We start from the raw sequence: 6,180 nt of genomic DNA, 5'->3' as shown, positions 1-6,180 counted from the left end.
ACAATAACTTCTGCTGACCTACTCCTTTTCAGCTCTTCTACCACTTCCTTATTCGGGCTACCCCTAGCCGACTGGGATCTTGTCAGAGGGACCCTTGGTTCCTCCTCCAAGACCCACCACTTCTTCACTGGTCGTTTCTTCTTGCCTATGCGCTCTCCGACCGATGGGGCACCTACTGACGCGTAAACCACCCCCTGCTCAATACTTGTGTCGCCTTTCGGGGTGGCAACACCCAACTCGACGCTACTAGGGGTGGCGACCCCCGCTCTCGATCCGGACATCGACATACCACTGGTGCTGCTTTTCGGGGTGGCAACACCCGACTCGACCCTACTGGGGGTGGCGACCCCCGCTCGCGATCCGAACAACTCTGGGATGGCGACCCCGGGAACCTTTCTCGAACTGGGGGTGCCTTGCTGGACGGCACCCCCCGGACCCATCTCGACCACTACACCTGGGGCGTCCCCCAAGGTGGCAGGAGCAGAGGCCTGCTCCATCTATTTGTTGGCCCAAGGCCCGGCTAGACACCCGCCGATTCAGAAACCAAGGGGACCTTCGCCGGCTGCTTAAGTGCTAGCTGGACCCCGGACTATCTGAAAAAAGAAGGAAAATCAAAAATTAGTAGTCGCCCAGTATGGGCAATAACGAAAACAAATAAAACAATAAACAAAAAAGGTCTTTGCGGGTCCAAATCCCCTGAGAAGGGGCTGGTCCTTGCAGAAGACAAGCAAGAAGATTCTTAACCAAAGGTTAAAGAGCTCACAAACTCGGACTAAAGGCAGACCGCAGTAAGCACTGAGAACAGATACTACACTTTGATCTTGACCAAAGGGCCGAGAATTTATTTAGCCCTTCGGCCCCGACCTTGGCATTATCTACTGCCAAGGCCTTATTTGGGGTCCGAAGGAGCTTAGGCACCAGGGCCAAGTAGGGGGGGGGGAAAGAAATCGGGTCTTGACTAAAGCTAACGCTAGACTTGTACTGAAAGACAAGTTCTTTATTAAAAGACTACACTAGAGAACTATCATTCTATAATTCGCCTTACATTCTTACCAGGACCTATTTAAAAACAAAACTAATTCTCCCCAGCTTAACGGGATGGCAGGCGACCTTCATTCATTCTGTAAGAAAAAAGAGTATTTACAAAAACAAAACAAAATATATGTACAAACAAAAGGGTATTTTTTTTTTTAATATATAAATGGGGGTGAGATGAAGGGGAGGGGGGCAAGCTAAAATACACCCAAAAAGAAAGAAAAAGAAAACAACTAGACAAAATGCCTATGGGGGCGGATTAGTAAGGGACCCTCCCATCCTACTCTCTACTCGTTAGTGGAACGCCCACTGTCTTCCGTTCCTCTCCCCGAGGGGAAAAGTGAAAGCAAGCAGGTCGCTCCCTAGTGGGGAATGGAGGACCTACGAGACAGCTAAACTGCTGGTGAAAATAACTTGTGGAGGGGGTTCGTCGGGAATGGACGGCGTCTTCCAAGATAAAATGCGTAAGGGGCAACAAAGGCCGGGGACAAAACAAACAAGTGGGAGTTGGCATCTTTGGAAGCTCTCCTGGTGCCGAATAAAAAACAAATCAGGGACCGGATCGACACGCATACATCCCTAGTCTAGGCCCTAATAAAGATACTTATCTTCCACTCGAAGTGGTTACCATCTCCTAACTAACCCTAGCTTCTACCCATAGACAAGAGTAAACTCTTGTTTAACAAATACAACGGGGTGGGTTCCGAGTAAAGAAAACACCAACCCCAGCACCCTAGGACCAATTCTAACCAGGGGGAAGCACGAACTCGAAACTGGCTCCTCGTCGGACGCACAAACTAGTGTTGTGCACCCATCTTCTATCAAAGTCGATGCGGGGCAAACTTTCCCAATCGCATCTGATTTTCGTTTTAAGTTGATGCTTAAAACGAACAACCAGATCCCGATCGGAAACAGACTGCCCCTCATAGACGATGTCTAGACGTGAAACCCACGTCACTAACCTAGCTATGGCTAGTATCGCCAGAAAGACCAACCGTTTCTCCCTAGAAAACGGCGGATCCACATTATCGACCACATACGCTAAATCAAGTGGCACCGACCGCTCGGGGTCGATGCGAGCCGTTACCTCTTCGACATACCTCCAGAGACTCCGCACCTCGCTGCAAAGAAAGAACGCGTGTTCCCTCGTCTACTCCTCCTCCTCGTCATTGCAGCGGGGGCACGGGGGGATAATAAAATTCTCTATCCCGGCAATCCCTGGCAAGTCGGTCGAAAAGTGGCAACGCGTCCCGGACTAGTCTCCACGTTACAGAAAATTCTGAATTATTCAAATGACTGCTGGCAGGCGCCCAGCTCCACAGCGAGAGAACCTCCTCCCCCGACAGATTCAGCCGCTCCACCAGCGGATCGTTAGCGGTCCCCACCACTAGATCCCGATACAGCCTCCTCCTAGACCGCGCAAGGTCACTGGACCCCGGCAACGCCCTAAGGGCAGCCCGGCACTCGGTGAAGAAAACCCTTTCCCCCGCCGGTCTTCTGCGACCTTCAGCGGCAGGGGCGGATTCGAGCTGCGGAAAGGCTTGCTCCACCGCTGGTACCCAGTGCGTTTCTTCTAACAGTGTACGACTCAGGAACGCCAGTCTTTCAGCATGTTTGTGACTTATCAAGTCCGGCATTCCCAAGCCTCCCTCGCCAAGTTTCTGCGTACAGACCTGTCTACGGACATACGGCTTTCCTCCTTTCCACAGCAGTTTAAAAGGAGTCGCTCTAAAGCCTTACAGCGGTCCGCAGGCAGGGGAAGAACAGATAAACGGTAAAGGATCAGCGGAAACACGTAAGTGGCGCATGCCTCCGCACGACCCTTCAAGGACAATTTCCTTCGAATCCAAGTCCCGACCGACGACTACACCTTCGTCTGTACCTCCGACCAATTCTTGTCCAACTGGAGATCCGGCCCGAACCACACGCCGAGGATCTTAACCGGCCCATCAGTCCAGCCGAACGCACCTGGAAGCGAGTTTACCCCGGTCCAAGCGCTCAACCGCAGGCCAACGTAATTTCTGCGATTGATCACGGCCCCTGTAACAACTTCGTACTCAGCGATCGCCTCTATCACCGCTTCGATGTCGTTACGACAAGCTGCGAAAACGGTGACGTCATCAGCGTACGCGGACACCCTGGCAAATCGGCCGCCAGGTAGAGCAATGCCGCGTAGGACTGGTCTCGCTGCCTCGTCCCTTAATTTGCGAAGGAAGGGCTCCAACGCCAGGACATAGAGCAGATGCGACAGCAGACAGCCCTGCCGCACCGACCGAGAGACCCCAAAAGACTCCGACAACCTACCATTGACTTGCACCACTACCGCGGGATCACGATACAGAGCAGAGACCCACTTGCGGAAGTCCGGACCAAAGCCGGTGGTTTCCACAACAGACCTCAGGAACCCATGGTCCACCCTGTCGAACGCCTTGGACTGATCCAAGTTGATCAGCGCGGCTTCCGTGTCGTTTTCTAAACCCTCTAAGATCAAGCGCACCAGGTGCAAGTTGTTCTGAATTGATCGACCCTTCACAGCGTAATTCTGATCCGGTTCGATCAAGTCACCGATAACAACCTGCAGCCGGTTCGCAAGAACGCGAGCCAAAATCTTCGTCCGCGTTAAGCAGAGTGATCGGCCTGTAATCGTCTAGATTCCCCCTCCATGTTTGTTCCCCTTCTGCAGAAGCGTGACCACTCCTTTGGTAACCTGTCTCGGGATCGAGCCCGTTACAAACCAGTGGTTAAACACGCCCGTCAGAAGGGGCACAAACATGGGCGACAGCCTCAAGAACAATTCAAAGGGCAAACCATCAAGTCCCAGAGATTTGTTAAGGCCTACCTGCTTCAACACAGTAATGACCTCATGCTCCGTAACCATCCCGTTGCAGCTAGCCGCTCGGTCCGTAGTAAGGCGGGGCGAGCCAGCCAAATAGCCGCCAAACTCCTGGTCGCGGAGTTTGGGTAGTTGGGTGAATCGCTCCTCCAGATGTTGTCGAAACCCGTTGCAGATCTCCCGCGCCGACACGAGAGAGCGCCCTTCCAGGTCTTTCACTTCCCGAATGTACCCATCCGAGCCACGTCTTAGGACAGCCTTACGCTCAACAGCGTCAACGTTCACGGCTTGGTTGCTGACTCTTTTTAACCTAGCTCCAACTACCTGGCCTGTGTATCGCTCGCTAGCCAAGCGATTCAGGTCCTCCTTAACTAGAGCTAGTTCTAGGGAATCCCCTCCTGCCACCGCCCGGGTCAGTCTATCGTCTAAGTGCCTTTTGGTCCGAGCCCTAACTAACGCGAGGCGTTGGCTATATTGGACACAAAAACGCCTAATGGTGACCTTAAGCTTAACCCACCAGCTACTCCCGGTAACCGCCCCCACTAACTCCCTCTGGATTAGTGTCGTCAGCTGCTCCTGGAAGTCTTCCGACTCCAACAAGGAGGCGTTCAACTTCCAGTAGCCAGCCAACCTAGGCCTATTACCTAACATCAAACGGGCCAACACGAGTTTGTGGTCCGAATGACCTAGCCAGTGGAACGTGGGACAAGATAGAAAATCTACGTCGCCCCTTCTAATTAACATTCTGTCCAAGTATGTGCTCGGACAGACGGCCGAAGTACCGTGCCACGTCCACATCTCCCTCCCGGGGTGATCCAGACGGAACCTGTCGACCAGATCGCACGAGGCCATGAGGTCAGACAGGCTGCTTTCACACCGCCCCGACCCTCTAACCCCTCCGACCTTATCTATGCTGGGGTCCAGGACGGCATTCCAGTCCCCCATTAACACTAGCCGCTCCGGACTCGAAGAGAGAAACACCTCCACCCGCCGAAAAAAGGAAACCCTCTCGCTGGGGATGTTAGGCGCATAAACTGCCACTATCCGGAACACGCCGCTTTTAACGGCAACATCGACCACGACCAGCCTCCCATGAGCGTCGGCGTGGATAACGGTAACCGTCGCAGACAGGGTGCGACTTACTAGAACAGAAACCCCACTGCTACGGAGATTGCCGTATGCTGAGTAAACGTCAAAGTCGTTGACCAGCACACTGCAATCCCCGGGCCCAACAAAGTGGGTCTCCTGCAACGCAGCTACATCTACCTCAAGGGCCACGAGATCCCTCAGCACGCGAGCAGCCTTGCTTCGAGATCTCATGGCCCTCGCCTTTAAACTAGCCAGGTTCAAGCCCGTGGCCATGCTTCCCTTCCTAGAAAAATTCGTCAACTAGGGGTCTGAAGTCCTCGGGGGATAGGACGTCAAAGGCCTGGCCAAGACTGCCCGAGAGCAGGTCGGACGTAAGCCGTCCGTCTCTGGCCAGGCCCCCAACGTCCAGAGGAAACGTAATTTTTAGAGCCCTATACAGGGAGGGGTGAACATAAATGGGGACCCGCCCTTCACATTTTTTGGCTATTTGCCCTAGTGATGGGTGCTCCCCGTCGAAAATCTTTAAGGCCGTTTTACTTTCCTCCAACATCCTCCATAGTGCTTTCGCTCGCCCTCCCCTATTTGGCCGGACGAACGTGATCAGCTGAGGAGCATCTGCGAAATTCTTGGGATCAGCGACCTCCTTCTCGTCCACCTTTTTGAGAGGTTTTCGAGGGACCTCAAAAATTTCTTTTGTCTACCATTGAGGTCGCTGACCGACTCTTCCATCTTTACTTGACAGATTTTTTCCCCCGGCCAGAAGGGAAACTTTCTGGTCTTGCCTTCTCTGGGGGCTGCAGGCTTCTCATCTGGCCGTTTCTCTGTTGGCTCCTCAGCCTCCCTAGGTGTTTCTGGAGCTTCGCCCGGCTCATTTTCCTCTGGAGGGGTATTGAATAGGGGAGTGGTGGCCTGGACATCCTCTTCGGAGGCTTGTGTTGGATGCTCAGGGTCTTCTGCTGTCTTCTTCTCTCTCTTCGCGTCCTTTTTTGTCACTCCTCCTTCTTCTTCCGACTCGTTGAGCTTTCGTTTGGCCGACCCTGCCGCTCCTCTGGGTGTTGTTATTGGAGCGGCGCTTCTGTCTTTTTCATTTTCCTGGAGACCACCTTACTCCAGGTGCCGGCCCCGTCCTTGTCCACCGCCTTGTCCTCGCTCGGTTTCTTCGCTGCTGTCTCTTTTTCGGCTTCTATCCTTTTGGGACAGAAGCGGGACACATGGCCGGGTTT

At 53.4% G+C, this 6,180-nt stretch overlaps 1 pseudogene; it reads right to left on the bottom strand.

The window, feature by feature from the left end:
* Positions 1-702: 702 nt before the first annotated feature.
* On the bottom strand, positions 703-845 carry LOC145285399 (U2 spliceosomal RNA; annotated as a pseudogene).
* Positions 846-6,180: the final 5,335 nt, after the last annotated feature.

This window comes from Euprymna scolopes, chromosome 9, assembly GCF_053919585.1.
Source record: "Euprymna scolopes isolate OS-2025 chromosome 9, ASM5391958v1, whole genome shotgun sequence".
Classification (NCBI taxonomy): domain Eukaryota; kingdom Metazoa; phylum Mollusca; class Cephalopoda; order Sepiida; family Sepiolidae; genus Euprymna; species Euprymna scolopes.
The sequence above is the reverse complement of the archived record's forward strand: the minus strand, read 5'-3'. Positions and strand labels throughout refer to the sequence as shown.